The 25,173-nt window shown below is 36.2% G+C and overlaps 1 long non-coding RNA gene across 1 annotated transcript; it reads left to right on the top strand.

The window, feature by feature from the left end:
- Positions 1–569: 569 nt before the first annotated feature.
- LOC118350991 (uncharacterized) lies at positions 570–24,311 on the top strand. Its single transcript, XR_004805722.2, has 4 exons — positions 570–827; positions 5,896–5,994; positions 16,209–16,401; positions 24,037–24,311. It is a non-coding gene; the product is annotated as an uncharacterized LOC118350991 (long non-coding RNA).
- Positions 24,312–25,173: the final 862 nt, after the last annotated feature.

Raw genomic sequence — 25,173 nt, 5'->3', positions numbered from 1 at the left:
TTTCCTCAGTTTTACTTGTACTCACATGTATGCATATGTGTGTGTTCATATACAATTTAAAAACCTGTGTAGGTTAATTATCTAGCACTACATTCAGGATACTCAACAGTTCCAGCACCACAAGCAATGCCTCCCATCTCCTTTCTTTTTGGTGCAATTCTCTAAAATAGGAATTAACTAAAATTGGATTGATGACTTGAACAAATTTGTAAATACATTTAAACATGGTTAGTAAATTAAGAAAGATTAGAAACAAAATGATTCGTGATTGTCCTTGGTGATCTTTAAAAAAAAAAAAATTCTAAAGGTAAGTTTTTCTTCTCTCCTAAATTTCCTTGACTCCCATAGACACCCCTATCATGATAGTTTCCTGGCTCTGTGCCTGGGCTTCAGTGTCTTCAAATTTCAATAGAACTATTATCAAATCTCTTTAAGGCATTGGGTGTTTAAATACGTCTGCGTTCTCTTTCATTTCATTAACTTGTATATAGTGTTTCAATTTTTCTCTTTTGAATCATTGGATTCCTTTGCAAATGTAAACTTTTTTTTTTTTTTTTTTTGGTTAGTTACTGTTGAAGGAAAACAAAAACAATTTACTGTAACTCTCATTCTGTTTGTTTTGTCCTTGTTGAGTTTTCATGTGTTTGACAGATGAAGCTGAACTTCCAGGTGTTTGATGTTGATACTAGGTTGGGTGCTATGGTATTTTCTCCAGCATGTTTTGGTCATTGTTCATGGACCCACACTTCCATCTCCCTCTCTGGGCCCTACTGACTATAGGGGAAGAATTGACTTGGCTGCACTGAAGGCCTACCCCTGGGAATCAGGTAAAAGTGTTGTCTCACATTAAAATTAGCAGTGATATAAGCTAACCTACTCCCTGACATGTGAAGCATTCTAACTGAACTAGTTTTGTCTAAACTGCAGTCAATAGTAAGAGTGATTTATAGAGAATCTCAAAAAGCTTAATAAAATTAAGTGTATTTGTAAAAAGTTGGTACCTATTATATCAATTGCAAGGTTGTCCAACTCCTTTTATCAGGGAGTTGCATTTCCAGGTCAGCAGGTTATAAAACCTCAGAAGTAGGAGGCAATGTTTTTGGCACTTCACAGTATTGCACTATTCCCAGGTACAGCAGGAGAGCCAAGGACAACAAATCATTCACTTCTTAATAGTGTTTATAGCTTTCAGCTGTATTGTTACTTTTATCTCTCTTCAGTTATCAGCGTATCCGTCTTCTAAGACATTTCCTCATAAACCATTCCTTAATTCTTCAAGTAATTTTTAAACTCCACGAATTATTTTTTTGATTGTTTTTTAAAGTTTCAGGAGAACCTAAATTCCTCCTGGCATATTTCTCTAAACATTTAGAAAATATCTATAGTCTATTACTTAATTACAGTCAAAAGACCATAATTTTTATGAAAAGAACTTGGTTAAAAACCACTATAATATTTATGGTCTTAAAAATGGATAGATTTGATGGAATGTGAGTTGGCAGTTAAAATATGGTGTCAGTGTAGGGAATTTTATTGAGTGGTGTCACGAGGATTGGTGTTTTGACCTATATATTTAATAAGTTTCTTGATTTAGAGTGAAAATGAAGCCTATTCTTAAAGAATATTTGAGGTATAAAGGTACGCAATGGTACATCAGGATAGTATAATGGGGAGATTGTTTTTATAAATTAGAAGAAAAACTCCTGCCAATATTAATCATGAAGGTTATTATAAACTAGTTTGGCAAGGAAAAATAAAGGAGAGCAAAAGGTTGGATAGATACAACTAACTACACTTTTTAAAATCTTGAGTTTTGAAGAATCACCTCCCTAAAATATCTTAATATTTTTCAGCCACAATTGTCTAGTTTTTAGGAATGAAGAGGTCAGAACGCTAGGTGGTTTATCCTTGTTACCACTGGGTACACTATTGGATAAATTTATTTTATATCCCTGTCTGAGGATTTCTCCCTTTAGAAAGAGGGATGATAACTTTATTTCATAGAGATGCCATGAAAATTACATATGGGAACATGGGTGTGAAATATCAACTAACGTAATACCATGAGCTCACAAAAAGTTGGCTAGGGTTCCCTTTATTATTACTGTGTGCCAGTCAGTGTGGGGAATCTAAAATTGAAAACAATATGGGAAGAACGAAAAGCACCCCTCCCTTCCAAAAAGGAAAATTGCTTGTTTACAAATGATATAAGGCCGTAAACACGACAAAATTGATAGTGGCAGAGGGTCTGACTCTTGTGCTTGGCTGTTACACAAATTTAGAGGTGATTGAAAGCTCTCAGATTACAACTTTGCGGATTTATTTCCAGTCTGGATATTTGATATTGCTTGAAGCAGTTGTTTTTGTGAATCATAATTTTCATTAAATCAAACTTTAATTAAAAAGTTTCTGCCTGGAGACACTTCCTTGAAACACCAGGCAAGGCTCAGTAGAACTGTTTGCCTGTTTGTGACAATATTAAATGTCAGGCTGAAAAATGTCAGCTCAGCAGATGGATAATTGTATACTTTAAGACTTTTAATGGACAGATGTATTTCAGTATAAAACTTAATCTGTTAATTAAACCCCAGCTCATACAGGAATAATCTTATTTACATATGCTAATGTACATACATAGTACACACTTATCCAGTACTGGTTCACTAATACCAGCGTTATAAGTAAGTATGTATGAATCATTCTTGATCTCTAGGAAGTTTACATGAAATGTAGGTGTCTCGGTTGCATCTCTGAAAGTGAGTCTGAGATTGGGGCAGCGTGCTTGAGGCTTCAACAAGTAGGAGTGAGGAAGTCGAGCGAGGTGGACGGATGGACGAATGGACAGGCACTGGGATTGAATTCTGCAGGGACATCTGAGAGAAAGAGGGCTTCCCAGATTTGTCTGTAGGCTCAGCCTTATGCACCAGCTCCCATCCTTCATTGGCTGAGGGTTGCCATGGGGCTGGGGCCACCCTTAACTTCTGTAATGCACTTGTTCAGGGCCTGCGGCTCAGAGCCTTGGGCTCAGAAGAGAACTTTATGACAGAAGTCTAAAGGGATGTGGAAAGGCAATTGGGGTGGAATGCTGTCAGTCTGAAGGTCAGCTTGCATGAAATTGCCTAATCTGGCATCTCTGAAATTCCAGCTGGGACAAGGCAATGAGGAGCAACAAAAGTGTCTTCTATTCTGTATTGTGTCTGCCCTTTGGGCTGCTCAGACCCATCATTTTGGTCACCAGCTCTGCATGGCGATAGTCAACCAGTTTCTCAAAAAAATCTAGTGGCGCCAGGATGACTCATTTGGTTAAGTGTCTGCCTTTAGCTCAGATCATGATCCCCGGTCCTAGGATTGAGCCCCAAGTTGGACTCCTTGCTCAGTGGGGAATCTGCTGCTCCCTCTGGTCCTACCCCCAGAAGGACCTCTAATAAACAAAATACTGTGCTCTCTCTCTAATAAACAAAATCTTTAAGAGACTTCTTGCAGCTAGTAAGTGGAGCAAATTTGAGTCCCCATTGTTGCATCCAGTTCAAGGGCTATAATTAATACCGGTCTCCCTTTACCATGAGTTGTCCCTCACTCTTGACCAGCAGGTCAGCTTGCTAATAGTAGTTGAGGAACAGAATTTCACCTCTGGAGCACTTGATCTCCTGTCCAGGCCTGAACGCTCTGATCTCCCATTCACTTGTGTCAACAGACATGGAAGTACCAAGAGATGCCCCGTGCTTCACCAGGTTTCAGACTCCTTGCCGCAGTAGGTAGGAACAATCCTGACTACTCATGATAAGTCAAGCACTACCACCAGTACAATCTGTGCCAGTGACAGGTTTGGAGTGAGCATAGGCAGTGTATCCTTGGTGAGAAGGACCCTGCTTCGTTGTGCGCAGACCTGGTCTCTGTCCCAGACCTTTGCACAAGTACTGGGTGGCTGGAGACAGGGGCTGACTGAAAGTGTCAGACAAATGATCTTGTCAACAAGAGGTTGCTGTGGAAGGAGGTCCTTTCTGGTGGACGTTGACCCGAGACACAAATATTCTCTCATTTTATAGTTAATCTCAAATGCCCATTCATATATTTGTTGCCCCAGTCTCCTTGTTTACCATATTAATCTTGATATATTAAGAACCAGGACCAAACAGCCATGACCAAATAGCTGAGACCTTTGCCCCTGCCTAGGATTTCATGTATAACCTTACCTTGGGCTAGTTTACCCTCTTTACAAAGACAGCTTAGAGTATACAGCAGTGCAGCATGAAACCCCATTGCCTGGAGGATGTCGCCTCAGTTATCTTTAATGCAGCTCTAAGTGGGTCTGGAGTAGCAACACTACTAAGCAACATGTGCTTCCAGCACACACAGTAAGCTGCCCACCTGTGAATCAGGCCCGGGTCTTTTCTCCCCTTTATGGTGCTGGGACAGGGAACCTCTTTAATGCCATAGCTTGAGAAAGAGGTGTTGGTCCAAGAGCATGGAGGCATGGAGGCTCTCTGAATCCTGTACGCGAAACTTATTTGAGATGCTTGGAATCTACTCGGGCCTGATCACCGACATACCATTTTCATGACACGGAGGATTTGTGTGAACTGATCTTACAACTTGAAGATCTGAGGATATTCACCTCACGATGGGCAGCTCTGTTTATAGTCACTGACGTTCCATGGTCAGATGCTCACTAATTATTGGGGGCCAGTGGCATATTGGGAACTGTTCACCAAAGGTACATTTTTCTGCTGCAAATCGCATGGTCTTGTTCCAGAAACTGTAAGATCTGTACTGTGACTCTCCTATGCGGGCTCGCCAGGCACTTCTCAGTGCATCCTTAGCTATTATTTAGAGTAGATACAGTAGCATTGACTTCCTCATTCATGCAGCTTTAATGGTAGGGATTTTGCAGCGTAGCCTGGACCTGACCATGTATCTTGCTCCTTGAAACCAAGAGCCTTTAAGTCCATAGTATTTGCAAGAGTGGTTATGTTGCCTTTAAAATCTTAAAGGGCCCATCAAGCTCTGGAACTTTTATAGTAAGTTAGTACACCTTGAACCTCTTATCTTTTTATGTTGGAGGCCCTGCCCTGGAATGTCCTGGATCACTGAATCCTTCAGAAATTCACCAATATAAAAGGGCTGTGAATATCTTTGGGTCTTTATTTCTACCTTCTAAAGCACTTGCCACTATACCCCAGTCCAGTTACCATATACTTGGAAGCATAGCAGTTGTGATAAGGATTTCCACTTCATTAAGTGTCTTCTAGTCCCTTGTTATCATCTACTGCCCATCTGGTTGATGAAGAGAAAGTAAAAGTGAATTCAAAAGGTATATATTGGTAATCACAATACTTGTATGATTTAAGTGTGAGGTGGTTGCTTAGCTCTTTATATCTACCTGGCATGTAGCGTTGCTCCTGAATTACCAATCAGGCAGCAAAGAAGAGTGGCAGATTCCAGGGCTTCTACTGGGTCCTTCATGCCATGGTGACTGTTAATCCACGGTCACTGTATTAACTGGGATATATGACAAGTGCCATATGTACATCCTAATCAATCATTTGGGGACATGTGGTTCATTTGGACTCATTGGACCTAGAGCAAGACAGACCTGGGTTTTATTCCATTTATCTGGCCTCCATCAGACCCCACTCTACCCAGGAGACCACTATTAGGGTTTTTTTGGAAGTAGAGGTCCTATAATATAGTGGTTTTCTACTACTGTATACCAAACTTTTGTGAACTTAGTGGCTTAAAAAAAAAAAAAATACTCTTATCACACTCCAGGTTAGAAATCCAGGCAAGGCATGACTATTTCCTCTGCTCAGAGTTTCACAAAGCTGAAATCAAAGAATTGGTTGGGTTGTGCTCTCATCTAAGGCAGGGGGTGATGTCTTCCAACCTTATCTACAGATGCCATGTTCTTGCTGCTCGCTGGAGATCACTCTCGGCTCCTGGAGGACCCTCTGGTTTTTGCTGTATGGCTTCTTCTGAGGGCCGTCTCACGAAATGGTAATTTATTCCTTCAAAGCTAGTTGAATTTAATTTCTTTCAAATCATTTTTTTTTTTCCAGGAAAAGCCTACCCCTTGAGGACTTACCTGATTAGGACAGGCTCACTGGATAATTACCCCAATGATTAATTGATTTGGAAAACCTAATTATATCTAAGAGTTTTTTCAACTTGTCATATAATATCCAACTATGAGGGTAAAATTCATATTTCCAGCCCTAGCCACACTCATGGACAGGGAATTATACAAGATAGGAGTCTTGGATGTCCTAGAATTTTCTGCCCACCCCATCTAGTGTTGCTGTCAACCCAGACATTGCATTGTGCAACCTTCTGAAAGGTTTATCCCTTATTCCAGAGTATAGGTACCCTGGTAAAGGGCTGCAGTTCTCACTGGGGAAGGGTTTACATCCCTGCTTACATCAGAAAGCCCAGCTCCATTGCAGTGTCTTCAGTTGGGATTCATGGGAACGTATCAACATTTTGGTGATGATACTGCCCCCTCACTGGTATTTTTCTTACAAATAACACAGTGGAAATGATTTGGAGGTTGTAATTGATATTAGTAACACAATGGCCAGCAGGTCATTGGCATTTCCAGTTCCTAATTGTAATAACAGAATGAGCTATGGCCTAAAAGTAGAAGTCATGGTACGTGTCTGAGTGTGCATGTACCCATAAATGCATCTCTATCTTATATTAGTTGTGTGACACTGAGTGATTTATTTGCCTTCATAGGGACTTTACCTGCAAAATAAGGTGGGTCCTTCAAATCTAGTGATTCCAGCCCAGATGTTTTCCTTTAACTACTTCTAGGCACTCAATGTGTTCAGGTTCTGTATTTTCCCCCTTGATCTGAAGTTAGACAAATATCTCCTACTTGAACCACAGGGACAGATTAATAGTCATAAAATTTTGAGCTCCATCAAGCCTATGGGGCAGGTATTTCTATTGTAGAAGGCCCCAGTCATCCTAAATGGAGAAGGATTGTGTATCTCGAATCTTTGTAGATGGAGACTCAGGGAGTTACTGGAGATATAGAAAGGAACAGTATGCATTTCAAAGACAAACTTTCACAGAATAAAATTGTATCTGACAACTAGCAATTATCCAGGCGCTTAGTTGTCTGCAGAAATGTATACATAATGTCCATGTTTAATTTTAGAGACAGACAAAATAAGATTTGTGAAATCACTTTTAATTGGGTAATTAATCATTTTTGCCTGAGGAAATCAGCTATTAAGCTAAGTTCTGGATCTCAAAATGAAGATTCTGAACTGAAGAGCTAGTTTACTAGGTGTATTTTCAGATCTAAAGCAATCAAGATTACAAGTCATTTTGCTTTGTTCCATGATGAAGGTCTGCCTTTATGAGGGGTCTTAGAATCTTCTAGGAGAGTAACTTCCCAGGGGTTCTAGGAAAATTCATCACTACCACCACAAGTGGGAGAACAAAAACAAAAGACAAAAAATCCTATTTCTAATTGTTCATAGTACCATCTCTTCAGTAAAAATAATATTTTTCACATTTCTGATAAACAGAATTTTCAATACTTATTTTCAAGCTGTTCTGCTATATACTGTTATCATATCAACGGTATATTTTCCATAAAAATATTTTTCTAAATCCTATTACTTAATATGTCTGCTTATTAAACTATATAAATAACTTACTATCTCAAACCTTTTTGATTGCAAGGAATCTATTCTCTATATTTTTCATGTAATTTTGTATTGTCATTGAATTTGGACAACTCTAGGTGCAGAGCTCAGGGGTATTTTCACAAATTAGCTCTAAAGCTCTAAGGATGGTGTTGGAGACACTTGACCTTGTTTGCCCCCCCCACCCCCCCACCCCCCTGCCATCTTGCTGTTGCCTTTAATTAAAGACCCATAGTAATTTTACTTATCATTTTTAGTATGCTAATTTTTACTTCCAAACTAAGCCTTCTGGTTTGATAATTCAGTTTCTCACATGAAATTATATGCCATTCCTCTTGAAGTTATGATGATTACCTTTTCTTGAAATTATATATAAAATAAAACATGTAAGTTTTATTGGCCTAGGCACTGAAATCACCAAAGTGTAGAGCTATGCTCAGAATCTCCTTGTAAATTACATATTTTTGTAATAATGCAACCTCCTTTGTGGTGTCAAGTCTGGCCTTCCTGAAACTTGTAGGTCTACAGTTTCATATCTTACATTCATTTGTAAGCAATATATTGCACTGCATACCTTCTGGTCTTTGCTGATCTTACCTGTAGTGCTTTATTAAGTATTTTTGCTAACAGTTGTCCAACTTCCTTTGAGGTTTCTATTAAATTCTGAAAATCCCAAAATAATATTCTACTTAGCCCAGGTGATAAGATACTTTGTATGGATCTAGTGACTTGTCTATTCAGAATACAGTAGATTTCACATTTGATTGGAAACTTCTAGAAAGTGACCCTTTTAAAATTTTACAATTGATGGTTATAAACTCAACTGGGATGTTGAAGAATCATAACCACATCACTATTACCATATTTGGTTGTAGGCCGTGTTTCTCCTTATTACTTGCAAGAATACTGTGCAATTGTGCACGTTGTCTCCAGCTTTCAAGTTTGGAGGTATACGAGTGATTGATCACAAGCTCAGGTGGGGAATCAACCTTTTGTCGAGTGAGCATGGATACCATAAGGAACACAGGACCAGGAGTAGTACTGGATTTAACTTGGACTGGGTCATTTCTTGGCATATGGCACCAGGCAAAAAAGTTCCCTCTGGTTTCTTGTCTTGATAAAATAGACTAGTATCCACCTTGATGGCTCTTAAGAAGATGAGAGGAGGTTTTGTGCACCTCGCAGATTGTATATTGCTCACCAACCATTTTGTAAGTGATTGGTTTTCTTCCCTGTCCAATGTCGTCAAGTCTTGGAAGAGTTGGTCATTGTTACTGGTACAGGCTTATTCTGACAGAGGATAGTTCCACATGTGAATGTGAGCTCCTGTGGATAGCAGTCAAAAGACACTACTTGCAAATTTTTTGTTGGTAAAGTCTCTTACCACTGCTTTTTTGGACTCCATGACTGTAACCTAAGGCTTCAATAGTATGTACGTTGATGGCCTGCAGCCACCCTCCCTCGCTTTGTATACAACTGTATACAAAGTAAACTCTACCTAGGAGTGGACAGAGTGTTGTGTACCTCTTCTTTCCAAATGTATTTGAGATTATAGTGTCCCACTAGGAGAATTGATGAACTTGGCTACCTTCAGGCTCTGTCTTCCAGGAATCCTTTAGAGACCCTGCACAAGGGCACATGTGTAGATGGCACTGCCAATGAGAGCTTATGCAAAAACTGTCAATGGACTTCCGTATATTGGGCAGTCAAGTTGATTAGACTCACATTATGATTAAAGATCTTTGTTTTCAATATAGGATGGACTTAGAAGCAACAATGTAGATGGAAGCATGGGCTGTGGGACTTGTTTTGATGTGTTTTCATACCAATATCTCTGCTATATTTAGGTTATGTGATTTTGTGGTATGCAGAGTTAAAACTTCCCATATCAAGTCACCTTTTGGTGTGACCGCTTGTCTTGGCAGTTGGCTCTATATTGTGTAGATGTTGTACTGAAAGTGAAGCAATTGAAGTATTCCTTATTTATTGACGTAGATCTCATTTAGTGGATCAAAGCAGACTTTGGGATGATTTATGCATTGCCAGACAGACACAGAACCTTGAAAGTCAGTGCTATTGCTTACTTTTTGCTGTTTGGTAATTAAAATGACTGTCATTGCTTGTCATGTTGCCTTTGAATTGTGTTACTTTAATCTCTAAAACTATTTTTAGCTTTACTGTTTATTTCTTCACTTCTCACTCTCTTTTCTGATCGTATAGACATTTTACAAGGCACCTACTGTCCATAACTGAGCTGTGCACTTTTCATTTATGTATAGAAATTGATCTTTCTTATTTATCATGAGCATATTTTATATGCACTTTTATTGTACATATAAATCCACATCTGAATCTATACTAAACACTTGTGGCAGAACTTTCAGCTGAAAAGTTCCTTATTTTCAGCAAAGATTATCACTAATTCTTATGTATTTCTGCATTGCTGATCTTTTTTTTTTTTTTAATTATCTTCATCTGCCTTTGTTTTTTCATGACTGTAGAACTACACACTGAGTTGGAATACTATACACTACCAGCCCCACAAATATGCCTCCAATCTCATTTCCACTTCTTAATGGACTCCAGTCAATGTCTTGGTACTAAAAGCCTTTCATTACTTACTTCACTCTGGGCTTTTTTTATACTTTATTTGCTCAGTCAGTTTTATAGTCTAGTTGCTCTTTTTTTGTCAAGTGGCTCATAACATATTCTTCAAGTACAATAGTTCACCAACTAAAACATCTATAACTTCAGTTCATAGTGACTTTCCATTACTGTGTTTCTCCTGTATTCCTTTTTGGAATAGCTAATAGAAATATGCATTCAACATAATTCCTTTTTTTTTTTTTTTTGCTAAACCAACAGGGATGGAAGCATGCCCCCTACGAATCTTCCTATTACCTGTAGAGCTATCACACAAAAAAAATGGTATTTGTGAACAATGGCTGTGACAGAAATTTGAGGAATGAAAGATTTTTAAAAACCATACTTTATAGCACTTATACCATTTTTCTTTTCCCACCCACCACACAGGGCACTGCTCATTAATACATGTTCCAAAACTGGTGAGCTTTTGACATGAGGTAAAATGTAGATGCTCTGTCTTGAAAGTCCATGCTTTGGTTTGGTAGCAGTGTGTGTCTATTGAAAACATGACAACCTGAGTAGACCAGAACAGGCTCACTTATTGAATATCCTAGAGACCCCCAGAGAATCAACCAATTAAGCAGTTTATGTAGAAGTTAGGCTGGTTCAGTGTCTGATATAGTTCAAGAAAAAAATGATTGATTCACAGTACACACACACACACACAAAATATATCATATGTTCCAGGTTTTGGATCCATACCAATAAAACCCATCAGGCCATCATACTTACCAACTGATGTGCTAAATTCTGTGGGTTCACAGAAGCTTTTACCCAGTATATTTCTAAAAGATGATTATTGCTATTATGGTGTTGTGTCTTTAAAATGACTTCCATGTCGCTATCAATTGCTTGATAGTACATGTGAAAGCTATCTTTTTATTGGATGGCTACTTGCAAAAGCTCAAGCCCTCGAGGGGAATATTGCCTTATCTGTTAAGTTGAAGCTCCACCATTAAAATGCCCCATGTCATTATTGACACTCACATGTTGCTGCTACCATGACTTCACGTTAGCTCCTTCTAAGCTGCTTGGCTACCCTGGAGTTACTGCCCTCTGTATAGTCATTACTTCACTGAATGCTGCGCATAGTGCAACAGTACTAGTGGACTGGCTATACTACCAAAACTCAATGGCATTCATTTTTTTTCTATATTCTTGTGCTATATATGGTTGTTAGAAAAATACAGATGAGTCAATTCAGAAAGGTTCTGTATATGCCATTGCTCAATATGTATACTTTGATAAATTTTTAAAAGATTTTATTATTTATTCATGAGAGACACAGAGAGAGGCAGAGATATAGGAAGAGGGAGAAGCAGGCTCCCTGCGGGGAGCCTGATGTGGACTTGATCCCAGGACCCCAGGATCATGACCTGAGCCAAAGGCAGATGCTCAACTACTGAGTTACGCAGGTTCTCGATAAAGCTTTTATTACTGACGAAATCATAGGAATGTTTGAATGCAAGTACTATGAGGTTTCTGAATGGAAGATACATAAGCTACCTGGGTTTTCATATAGAGAATATATCTAACCAGATTGCATTATTTGAGCTTTATCCAGTCCCTCCTCATTGTTTATATAGTATAAAACAGAAGGATGAAGCACAATCATCTTTTTATAGGCATCATTGTCTTCATGGCAAAAAGATTTGGACTAGATCCCTTAGTTAGAATATCAAGACAGTTAAAACACTGGGATTTTCCAAATGCCAAAGGATTTTCTTCCTGGGAGGTGGAGTAGTAAGGTAGAGGTGGAGAATGGATAAGGTGGGATATCTGATCTAAATATGGACCATATAGACATCTGATCCTCCAAGATTCAAATACTGTTAGGGAAATAGAACTGAATGGCCCATTTTCCTGCACTGGTGTCTCTAATGTGAATGAAATCCCTTATGTTTCCAGTTTAAGTATACCTATTTCATTGAAATATTCCGATGTGTTAATGTTTTAGCTTCCTCTTAGAAAATGTACCTCTCTGTACATTACTAGCTCCCAAATATCTCTGCTTAACCACATCATGTCTTTTAAGATCATGAGATTTTGTTTTCTACAAAATCTCTTCTTGTACCTATGTATCAAAGTTTTGGGTTCTATTCATTTATTTTTGACTTTCAGGCTTGCCTTAATTATACAGAGCCAGAGCCACTTGTTGATTTTTGGTGTATCTTTTTTTTTGTTTTTGTTTGTTTGTTTGTTTGTTTTTTGGTGTGTCAAGATCAATTTTTAAAATTTCTATTTTCTTTTCCGGAGTCGATATATATTAGCCATTGCTAAATACTTTGTATAGCCATGAAAAAAATTCAATGTCTCACCTGCAGGAAACTTAGAAGAACGAGTAGAGTCCGTTGGCTTAATGAAGAATTTAATAAAAGCTTTCTCATATGCCAGTTATTCCAGCTTTATTTTAAACATAGTGCTAGAAGCTAATTTTGTGACAAATTCAATTAGTTGCTTTATATAATCCATGGCTTTACTTTAACAATGATACATAGAATGTGAAACATTAATAACTATTGAGTGTTAATTTTTCTTCAATGGGAATTGTTTTCTATGCCTACTTAATTACAACTAGATGAACTTTCTTGTTTATGTGAGACTTGAAACATTCACATTGTCTCAATATTTTAAGTGGTATATATTTAGTCAGGTTTATGGAACCAATGTGTCAGAGCACTACTACTGAATGCTTCTTAAAAGCACTGATAAAGTTCCATAATTCTTCGAGGCAGGAGAAATGCTTGCACTTGATAGCTTTACACAGAAATACTTGAGACCTGACATTTGAAGTCAGAATCATTCTGAACCTCTTGCATTGGAGTAGAATCAGTCAAATGGACACAGGCTCTTAAAATGAAAAATATTTTCTCCTTTCTCCCATTCTATGACAGATGCACATTCCCTTTTAAAATATAGTTGAACAACTAATTGATCTCAGTAAAGCTGCATCATTTTTTTCATCTATTCTTCATTGTTGGCTCAATGGAGTGCAATAAATCAGAAGGAGGCTAAAAATTGTGAAAAGCATTCAGTCAGCAAGGAGTTATTGAAAGCCTTCAATGTAAAGAATACTGAACTAGTCATCATAGGGATAAAAGAGAAATAAAGGCATGATTCTGGTCCCAAAGACATACAGGATGGATGATGATTCAGTATTATAGCAAGACACCTCTTCATATAAAGCAGTATTTAGTCTCTTTGGCTCCATGTTGAGCTGCATAAAAATAAATTGAAGATAAATAAATTATCCTTTGGATAACAGCGTATATATGATTACCCATTTGGGTACCCAAAAGTATGGTCAGTCTGTTAAAAGTTTTCAATCTTTTCATACTGCCTATGATATTATATACAAATTCCTCTTTCCAGTTACAACTTTCAGTAGAATAAAACTTCAACTTAGATTTTAAATGTTATATTTTGTTACTCTAAAATATTACTACTAATGACTGAAGGTTCCATTTATTCATTATTTACTTTGTTCTAGATTTTTGCTATAAGGGATGAGACAAGGAAACACAGACAATTCTTGCTTTTCATGGGGCCTTGTTAATCAAAACTCAGACAGTATGGAACCATGTCCCCCCTTTGCAATTTACACTTGATTTCAAATGTTTGATTTATAGAAGAATCATAAAGATAGTAGAAAATTCCCACATACCCCTCACATAGCTTACCCTTCATGGTTTCATCTTCTATAGCCATGGTCCATTTATCAAAACCACAAAGCTAACACTTGTGTGATACTTTTTTTTTTTAGATTTTATTTATTCATTATATATATATATATATATATATATATATATATATATATAGAGAGAGAGAGAGAGAGAGAGAGAGAGGCAGAAGAGACACAGGCAGAGGGAGAAGCAGGCTCCATGCCGGGAGCCCGACACGGGACTCGATCCTGGGACTCCAGGCTCACGCCTTGGGCCACAGGCAGGCGTTGAACCGCTGAGCCACCCAGGGATCCCCTGGTGTGATACTTTTAATGAAACTATTTAATGTTACTTGGATACCACTATTTTTTTTCCATAAATGCCTTTTTTTCTGTTCCAAGATCCAATTCAAGATATTATATTGCATTGAGTCTTCATGTCTTCTTAGTCTCTTCTAATTTATGAGAGCTTCTTGCTCTTGTCTTGCCTTCATGACCTTAACACCTTTTGAAGGTTGATGGTTACTTTTGTCTAGCATCCCTTGATTTGGGTTTGTGTGATATTTCTTGTGATTAACATGGTGCTACAGATTTTGTGGAAGACTACAATTGATGTACTCTTAGCCCATCCTATTGGGATGATATTAATATGATTTACTTTGGGTCATGTTAACCTTGACTATTTGGTTAAGAAAGCGTCTGCCAGGATATTCCAGTGTAAAGTGACTATCTTTTCCTTTATGTACTCTAATCACTAGAAGGAAGTAGCTAAGTCTAGGCCATATGCAGGAGGGTGGTGGTGGTTAAACTCCACTGTTTGAGGCAAGGGATATCAAAGACTTATATATGTTATAATTATCACAATATTTTTGGGGTATATTTATTAAATATTTGACCACATTTTAGCATTTGTCCATGTACCTTGCTTGTATAACTGTGGTGTTCCAAGAAACAATGGTGCTTTAATAATGATAAGAAACCAAGATCTTGGTTTCCGGGTGCCATTCTACAATGAAAGGAACTGTGCTCCTTTGAGAATAGCCAATTTTTGGATTGGAGCAGGAAATACACAAAAGTGAACCTAGAGCATCTTACAGTACTAGAAAGTAAGTAAGTGCTAAAAGCAAAACAAATAATCATCATTTTGAAAGGAAATGTCAAATAAATTGTGACAGTAACAAATTATAACCCCTCAAATAAGATTAAAACCCATGAGCGCATATTGATGATGATAATTGAATAAATAGGAAAAAGGACAAACATTTCTTACAGAAGAATCCCAGTTATTAAATGTAAAAACAATGAAGGAAACAGATTTTCTAGTAATGATTTCCATCCAATATATTTGACAAAATATATTTCATATAATTTTTATCAAATATATGAATGTGCATAGTGCTCTTAATGATTACTCCAAATGCTTTTTATGCCATAATACTGTTTTATAATATGATTAACACTCATTGTTAAAAATTTGAAAACTGTACATAATGAGAAAAAAGGGTAGTCAGACCATAAACAAATCTCTTTGGCTTCTTGTATGTATATTCAGTATTTTTATTTGTATTTCTTTCTTGTGAGCAGTTATGTACTTTTACATCTTATATGCAACATTTGAATAATAGTGCAGATGCTATTTGCTCCTTGAATTTCTGTCATTTTTCATTATTTTTGCAAACCCTATTTTCTTCTAGTGTTAAGTATTTTGAAAAGTAAGATTTTAATTACTAGGTTCTATACTGCTTAGGAGGTCCACATACATTTATCTAAAAAATAACCTTTAGAAACTTCGCCTAATAGTATAATGCCTTTGTATATAAGTCTTTCCCTTTACATCTAATTATAGTTAGTGTAAACTTTTAGCAGGATTAATAGTTCAAAAATATAAATAGTTAAAGCTCTTCTTATGCACAAAACATTACTTTATAATGCTGTCATAAAACTGTAGTATAATGTAGCCATTGCAATATTTGGGACATTTAAATAATTCCAGGCATTTTATACTATCACCAATGCTAAATGTATCCTTACCCAAATTACTGACTAAATTCTCAAATGTCTTAAACTACTAATAAGTATTGCTAAATTGATTTCCAACATAGATTGCACTGTAGCAAATTCCCACCACCAATGGTTATTTCTGTTTTATCTATCCTTGTTAATGTTAACTATAATGATTTTGTTTAAATCCTTGCCAATTTCATATGTATAAATATTATCTATTAACACCTATCTTTAATTTTTAGGGAATCTGAACATGTAAGATTGAAAGGAATAATGAAGATGGCTTTATATCATGAATACATGTGGACCATATCTCATAGTTGAGCACACATAATCCAGTGTTCAATAACTACTAGATTAATTCAACATATCTTGAAAATGGAGTCATTCAGACTTTTTAAGGGAAGTCTGTTTTACTTTTCCAGCTCTACTGAGGTATGATAGTTAAGAATTGTATATATTTAGGTTCTATGTGAAGAAGTATGCCTATTCTGATGGCAGACAAAGGGAATCTAGAAAGCAAAACATGATTATCCTGAAATAGACTCTAAAAGCCAAGCTGAAAAATACACCCTAGAAGATATTTGAAAAATTTGAAAACAATCACAGACATTTTCATTCAAAATCCTATATTTTCATAGAATTCTAATTACTTTATACACAAAAACTATAGAACCATCAGGAATAATATTCTTAGAGCAGATGATGAAAATTCAGAATAATTTTGTCGTTTTAACACAATGCCTATAGTAAATATAATTATTATTTCCATAAAAGATATTTAAGTAGGTGTTGAAATATGATCTATGCATAGATCAATAATTTGTTGGTGGCTTACAGGCATGTAAGTTGAAATGCCAATGCTATAATGTCATGATCATTAACCTGTTTAAGTTAGCAGATCTCTATAATCTAATAAAATACATTCTTGGATATGTTCTATCTATTGCCTTGTTTGCCAGGAAAAAAAAAAAAAAAAACATTAAAATAAAATCTTTATTGTTGAAACACCTGAAGAGGCCAGAAGGGACTGGAAGTTCTCTCACCGAAGTGCAAGAAAATGCAAAAATTAAGGCAAAATGCACATTTTCATTATGTTAATTTCTTTTATCAGCAAAAGTAGAAAAACCATCCATCTGTTGAATTAAAAAACATGTTTGCCAAGCACTTTATTCCTTTTAATTTTAATCCTTGTGTATTTTAAGAGAAACGAAATCCATATGTTTGCTATTTTTACTTTTAGATTCTACCAAAGTTAAGCAAGTTTATTCAAGTTCATTCAGTTTCCCTTTAATCTGTGTTTCCTCAGTTTCAGATTAAGTCTTTTAGGTAAAGAGGTGGGGAAGTAGAGCATTTAGTAAAGTGGATTCTTCTTTGAATCACTCGTTATTCTAATGCTTTACTCATTGAAACATTGAGGTGCCAGGCTATGTCGCAAATAACACTAAATCTTCATAAAATGTTCATAGTGTCTGCCATCAGGTTGCTTATACTCTAGCCAAAGGAGTAAAATGATGACTGCTTTGCAAATCACATTAGGAAAAGAAACACATGAGAAGGGTTTCCTTTTCTTAATGAAATGTAAATAAAAGAATAGTCGACAGACATCATTACCATAACCAAAGACCTCCTCTGAATTCTGGTTTAGAGACTTGCCTGGTGAGCACATCTGGAAAGTCTCTCCTAACTCTGAACAGATACATAGGAAAGTCAACTGAAAACTGTGACCCAGGATGTGTATACTGAATGAATAATTGGATTGATTTTTGCAGGGGGTGTGGAGGGCGTGGCAGTTTACTAAATAGTAAGGTCAGGTTACTTCTGTGGGTTTTCTATGTGGCAGGCACTACTGTTTTAATGTATAGCTCAACTTTCTGTTTGCACAGTAACTCAATGAATTAGCTTTTCTCTTTGTTCTTTCTACAAAGTTGAGACAAGTTGACAAGGTCTACTTCAATCATGCATCCTGATTCCTGGGTCAGTACTTTAAACCTCTGTGTTCTATCACCTTTCAGAAGAGTGACAGTTAATGAGGATGAATTGGAAAACTGAACTGGTGATGTTCACTGGTTCACACTCCCTTTCTCTTGAAACGAAACGGCCATTATCCTGGAAACAATGTGGGAAGAAAATTCAGTCTTGGTCACTGTGGCTTTTGGCTGATATCTGCTACTTTGACCTGAGAAAATATATAAAGTCACAGTTGTTAAATGTATGATCCACAAAGGGCTGCTTTTAGCTCTACAACATAAAGCACTTGACCTGTGGGGTCAGCATACCACATGATGTTACGTACCACCATGCCCCTCCAATGCCCATCGACGTAGTGGACTGGGCTTTGAGATCTATGACACGATGACAAAGAACACCACTGATGATAATGAAAAGGGCATGCAAACAAGTATGACTGGGGGCATCTGGATGGCTCAGTTGGTTAAGGATCAGACTCTTGGTTTCGTCTTCAGTCATGATCTCAGGGCTGTGAGGTTGAGCCCCGAGTCAGACTCCATGCCTCATGCCCCAAGTTCAGTACAGAATCTGCTTGTCTCTCTCCCTCTGCGCCACCCTCTACATGCGTTCTCTCTCTTTCTCTTTCTTTCTCTCTCTCATAAATAATAAAATCTTAAGGCTGTTTTTTTTTAAGAAGGCTGTTTTAAAACAAAAACACATAATAACTTTTTTGTGTTGACCAGTGACATTTCTGTGACATAATTAAATGTCTGCTTAGTTGCCTGTTGTATAGGCAGTGTAAGGAAATGAGAAATGCTGTAGTAGAAGAAAAAGGACTGTAGTATTGATACTGAAAATTAAGTCTTTCTGAATGGATACATGTACAGCATAATCAGGCAAACTCTAATCTTCAAGTAGAGAAATCTGAGGTAAAATTTAACATAGGTGTATTCAGTGTATTAGCAAAATTTTTAGAGAAATAAATGTTAGACTTGCTTACCTTTTTGGTAACTTAAAATCTCACAAAAACAATATTTAGATATTTTACAGGGAAAAAGAGAATGCAGCAAGAATTTTCCATAACTAAACTATTATGCATGTGTGAAAGCAGCATAAAAAAATTCTTGTAACTGGAGAATATCAGAAAATACACCAGTTTCTAACTAAAGAAATAAGATAATAGAAAATTTAATTATCAAAATAATTACTTTTAAACATAAATACAGCCTTATTATTTAAAACACATCTTAAATGAAATAATTGAGCAGAGATCTAAGATGTGCCCATTTTTCATTTTAAAAGTAAAAATGATAAATATTTGGATAAAACAATGCATGCTAAATTTACACTTTTGTAAAGCATTCTCATAAAATTAAAGGCATGATACATACCTCAAAATAACTGGAAGTGATCAACACAAACCAAGCACAATTAATTGTGAGTGCAACATATAAAACAAAGGATGAGCAAAGTGAGAGGGCATAAAACACCATAAGCATAAAACAAGGGACCAAAAAACCAACTACTCTTCTGAGAAGAAATGTTAATACTTCAAATTATTGTCCTGAAAGCTAGATGTTCAACTTCAGTTACAAACGCAGTCCAGACACCTTGGAAGCAGAATTACTTATAAAAATTAGAGATTAGGCAACAATTTATTAAGAAATAAAAGTAAAGCCAGATTGATAGTAGTTTCAAACAAATTTGAATACAAGGGAAAGGTATTACATGCCTAAGAGTGCTTTATTTTACGGTGCTTGGAGTCAATCTCAGTGAAGATAGAGTGGTCATGAATCTGAGAATTTATAATAAAGAGAATCGCAAGATAGAGTGAGAAAATGTTCACTTTGTAATTTGAAAACAAAAGTTAAAAAAATAGAAGGGACATAGAAAATCTACTTCATATATAGGAGGAATCTGCTAAAGAGACCATTTTAATGAAACCCTATAGTGTACCTTTTTTGACTGATTAATCAAAAATGAAGAAAATTTGTCAGATTGCCAGTATTGATTGTTCAGTATGCCCACCCGCTTTTTAAAAGATTTTATTTGGGATCCCTGGGAGGCTCAGCGGTTTAGCACCCACCTTTGGCCCAGGGTGTGATCCTAGAGTCCCGGGACTGAGTCCCACGTCGGGCTCCCTGCAGGAAGCCTGCTTCTCCCTCTGCTTGTGTCTCCACCTCTCTCTCTCTGTGTCTCTCATGGATAAATAAAATCGTTAAAATAAATAAATATTTTATTTATTTGAGAGAGAGAGCATGACCACTAGTAAGGGTAGGGTGGGGAGAGGGAGAAGCAGGCTCCCCACTGAGCAGGGAGCCCAATGAGGGGCAGGACCCTGGGAGCATGATCTAAGCAGAGGGCAGATGCTTCACTGACTGAGCCACCCAGGTGCCCTCTTTTCTTTTTTAATAATAGATTTGATAGTTGATGTGATTATTTTGCTATAAATAAAGCCAACCAAAGTATGATATTTTTCAGTCTGCCTTGCAGTTGGTATGAACATAGAGCTAGGTTCTGACCAATGAGATAAGTGTGAAGCTTATTTAGGATCTCTTTCAAGGTAGTGTTCAGAGAAGATTTATCAAGGGAGCTGGCTCAGTCAGAAGTTGTGGCCCTTTTGCTTTATTCTCTCCTTCCTTTCATCTGTCTGGAACACAGATGTGCAGCTGGAGTTCTGTATCCACCTTAGATCAGGGACAAATCTTGAGAAAGCCAGGTACTAGAATAACAGAAAAAGAAGAAAGTTGGGTTGCTGATGGCAATGAACTGCCATTTTGGACTGGATTGCATATCTTCAATTTTTTTTTTTAATGTGACCAAGAACTTTCATTCTAAATCCGCTATATTTGAAAATTTCTGTTTAATGCATTCAAATACAATTTCTAAGACCCATAGTTTTAGTTCATATAAGTAATGTTGAATCCATTTTCATACTATGCAAACAAAAGCTACATTTTTCTCTCCAATATCTATAAAGTTATTTTTATTGAGGTCTAACTTACATCTTAGTTTCAGATGTATTGTGTATTGATTTGATATGTGTATATATTGCAAAATGATCACAATAAATTTATTTCAAATCCATCACCAACACAGTGACATTTTTTTTCTTGTGATGAGAACTTTTAAGGTCTTGTGATAAGCAACTTTCATTGTACAATTCAGTATTACTAACTATAGTAATGTTTGGCTTTATATCCCCAGGATTGATCTTAAAACTGGAAGCTTGTATATTTTAATCACTTATACCATCAGCCCAACCTCCTGCCCCTGCCTCTGACAACCACTAACCTGTTTTCTGTATCTTTGAGTCCTTGGTTTTCTTTTTCTTTCTTTCTTTCTTTCTTTCTTTCTTTCTTTCTTTCTTTCTTTCTTTCTTTCTTTCTTTCTTTCTTTCTTTTCTTTCTTTCTTTCTTTCTTCTTTCTTTCTTTTTTCTTTCTTTCTCTTTTCTTCTTTCTTTCTTTCTTTTCTTTCTTTCTTTCTTTCTTTCTTTCTTTCTTCTCCTTCCTTCCTTCCTTCCTTCCTTCCTTCCTTTCCTTCCTTTCCTTCTTTTCTTTCTTTCTTTCTTTCTTCTTTCTTTCTTTCTTTCTCTCTTTCTTTTTTTTTTTTTCTTCCTTCCTTCCTCCTTCCTTCCTTCCTTCCTTGCCTTTACTTCTCCTTTTCTTCTTCTTCTTCTTCTTTCTTCTCTTCTTTCTTTTCTTTCTTCTTTTCTTTCTTTCTTCTTTCTTTCTCTTTCTTCCTTCCTTTCCTTTCCTTCCTTTCCTTCCTTCCTTTCCTTCCTTCCTTCTTTCTCTCTTCTTTATTTATCTCTCTTCTTTCTTTTCTTCTTTCTTCCTTCCTTCCTTCCTTCCTTTCTTCCCTTCTTCCTTACTTCATTTTCTGCTTCTTATTCTTTCTTGCTTCTTTCTTTCTTTCTTTCCTTTTCTTTCTTTTTTCTTTCTTTCTTTCTTTCTTTCTTTCTTTCTTTCTTTCTTTCTTTGTCTTTCTTCTCTTTCTTGATTCCACATATAAGTGAGATCAGTCAGTCTTTGTCTCTCTCTGTTGGACTTTACCTCAGATATCCTCAAGCATGATATCCTCAAGATCTGTCCTTGTTGTCACAAATGGCAGGATTTCCTTTTTTATGGCTGAATAATATTGATTGTGTAAAAGCACCATAATTCCTTTATCTATTCATTCATCAATGACCACTTTATGCTTCCTTATCTTGGTTATTATAAAAAAAATGCTGCAGTGAACATAGTAGATATCTTTTTGATTTAGTGTTTCCATTTTTGTCAGATAAACGCCCAGAAGTGGGATTGCTGGATCATATGCTAATTATATCCTTAAGTTTTTGAGGAACCTCCTTATTATTTTCCATAATGACTGTACCAGTTTACGTTCTCAACAGCAGATGGATGTTTTTCCACATCCTCACCAACACTTGTTATTTCTTGTCTTTTTGATGATAGAAATTCTAACAGATGTGTCGTTGATAGCTCATTGTGGTTTTGATTTGCATTTCCTGATTAGTGATGTTGAGCATCTTTTGATGTACCTGTTGACCAATAGTGTGTAGTCTTTGGGGAAAATGTCTACTCACATCCTCTGCCCATTTCTGAATTGGATTGTCCTTTTTGTTGTTGAGCTGTATGGGTTATGTATTTTGGATATTAACTATGATATGCGAATATAGTCTTCCATTTGGTAGGCTGCCTTTTGTTGATGGTTTCCTTTAGTGTACAAAAGTATTTTAGTTTATGTAGTCCCATTTTGTTTTTGCTTTTCTTGCCTTTACTTTGGTGTCAGATCTAAAAAAAAAAATAACTAGTAAGGCTTACTTTAAAGAGTTTACTGCATATATTTTCTTCTAAGATTTCAGGACTTAGATTCAAGTTTTTAATCCATTTTAGGCTAATTTTTGTGTATGGTGTAAGAAATTTCTTCAGTTTGTGTCTTTGGCATGTGGCTGTTTGGTTTTCCCAACATCATTTATTGAAGGGATTATCTTTTTCCCATTGTATGTTCTTGCCTCCTTTGTCATAATTTGTATATGTGTGGGTTTATTTCTGGGCTTTCTATTGTGTCCCATTTATCTATGCCTGTTTTCACACCAATACCACACTCTTTTGATGATTATAGCTTTGTAGTATAGTCCAGTATCAGGAACTGTGAGGCCTCCAACTTTGTTCTTCCTTCTCAAGAGCGCTTTGGCAATTTTAAATCTTCTATGGTTCCATACAAATTTTAGGATTATTTGTTCTACATGTTTAAATGAGATTCAAAAAGTTGCAGCAATTTAGCCAAAGAAATGGCAAAAATGAAAAATACTACATTAAATAATTAGTGTGAAGGGAGGAAATCATATCTGCATTCATGACTAGCTCTTAGGATCAAGAGTCTTTATCTATCTTGACAACCTGCAGTGAGGTAAGGTGGGAGGGACAGCTATTCAAGACCCTCTGTCTTCATGACTCCCCAGAAAAGGGTTTAATTATATGCATTGTGTCACATTCTTAGGGGTGATTCATAATGTAAGGCACAGTAACTCTACTTCTGGATTTATAATGTAAGAGAATAAATCAAGATGCAGACTAGGATTTGTGGCAAAGGATATTTATGTATACATGTTTTACAAACTAGCAAAATATAGGAAGTAACCAAAATGTTTAATAAAAGGAATGTAATTAAATTCTGATAGATTATTAACCACACATAATGAACAATTTTAGTTGCCTTTTGTATTATAAATATTAAATACATGGATATTTGTATAGAATACAATAACTGAACAATAAAATGACAAAAAGGAAAAAATAACAAAAATCTTATCAGTGATGACTTCTGTTTAGTAGGTGATCCCTATTCTGTTTATATGATTTTGTTTGCTGCTTATTTTCTGTGGGCATGAATTGTTTTTTAGTTTCATAGAAAAATTAGAGTTTTTGACATCGTACCATACATAAGCCAAAAATTAAAATGAGATATATGAGCATGTTGGGTAAAATGCAAAATATTACATAAACATGACATTGTAATTCAGGGAACTTGATTCTTTGAACTAATTTTCTAATTAACCATATACTGTTAAACCTATGTTCTCATAATTAGAGAATTGTACTATATTCTTGCAGTGTCTTCAGAGGAAGCCTGACATCACTTCATATGCAGTTGCCCATAATTTAAGAAAGGTGTTTCATACAAGGCTTACAAGTCCACTCTCTTATTTATTAGAAAAAATCTGTACAACCTGGAGAAATTTAGCAGTGTCTTGTTATAGTTAAGAAGAACCAGATTCATGAAATATTCACCCAAGTCAAAAGGCAAGTGACATTTTCTGTTGAACTCTGCTCAACCAGAAACCCAATTCAAGTATTCTATAAAAAAAAAAAAAAAAAAAAAAAAAAAAAAAAAGTCTGTGGTTCTAATAACAGTGTAATATTTAGTCTTAAAGTTTTCCTATAAAATTTCTCTGAAATCACTCAAATACTGGAAAACTTCTCAAAGACAATCTAAATGAATGGTTTCCTTGTTTCAGAAAACATATTGGAGGCAAGACAGTTGGAGTTTAATGGACTGCATTACCAAGGGGGCAGGTATGGACTATTAGGCTGTTTGATTCCTGTGAACTGAACTGAATGGAACTTGTATTTGTATCTGTAAATCAGTTTGACTTAGAGTACTAGAAGCTGTGCTGCTGGAGGATGGGATATTCCAACAGCAAAGTAAAAGAGCTACAGTACAGGGTTTTGCTATCGACATGTAGTTGGGATACTATCTGGAGTTACTCTCTAATGGGTTTCTCTGATATTTTTGGCTATTTTGGCACCTCTCCCATTTGGGCTGAAGCACGTGAGCATCTGTTAGTTTCTGGGAGGTTTTCTATAGCAGAATAAAAAATAATGCAATCAGGATTTTGGATTTCTGAGTTTCAAAAGGTTCAGGTATAAGCAGAAAAATAAGGAAGGGATATTACATTAGATATTTCCCTTTTATCTCATCAGAAAATATTTCTGGACAAAGTTGAGGTGGGAAAGAGGAGAATGAGACAGAATTCAAAACAGGGTTATTCTAGTGGGTCTCATTTGTAGGATTTGAGGGGAAATTTGATACCGGGGAATTTGAGAGGAGAGGTAACTAACTTCTTGACCCAGTTTTGGGTTAGTCTTGAGAAGTGAGAAGATCCCACACTGCCAGGAAAGGCTGAAGAGCATAGGCTAGGAGGGGTTTGCATCCATTTTGAGGCAGAGGGACCAGGAACAACCTTACAG

Source organism: Canis lupus, chromosome 16 (assembly GCF_003254725.2).
Source record: "Canis lupus dingo isolate Sandy chromosome 16, ASM325472v2, whole genome shotgun sequence".
Classification (NCBI taxonomy): Eukaryota; Metazoa; Chordata; class Mammalia; order Carnivora; family Canidae; genus Canis; species Canis lupus.
Note: the sequence above shows the minus strand (reverse complement) of the source record. Positions and strands in the feature narration are given on the sequence as shown.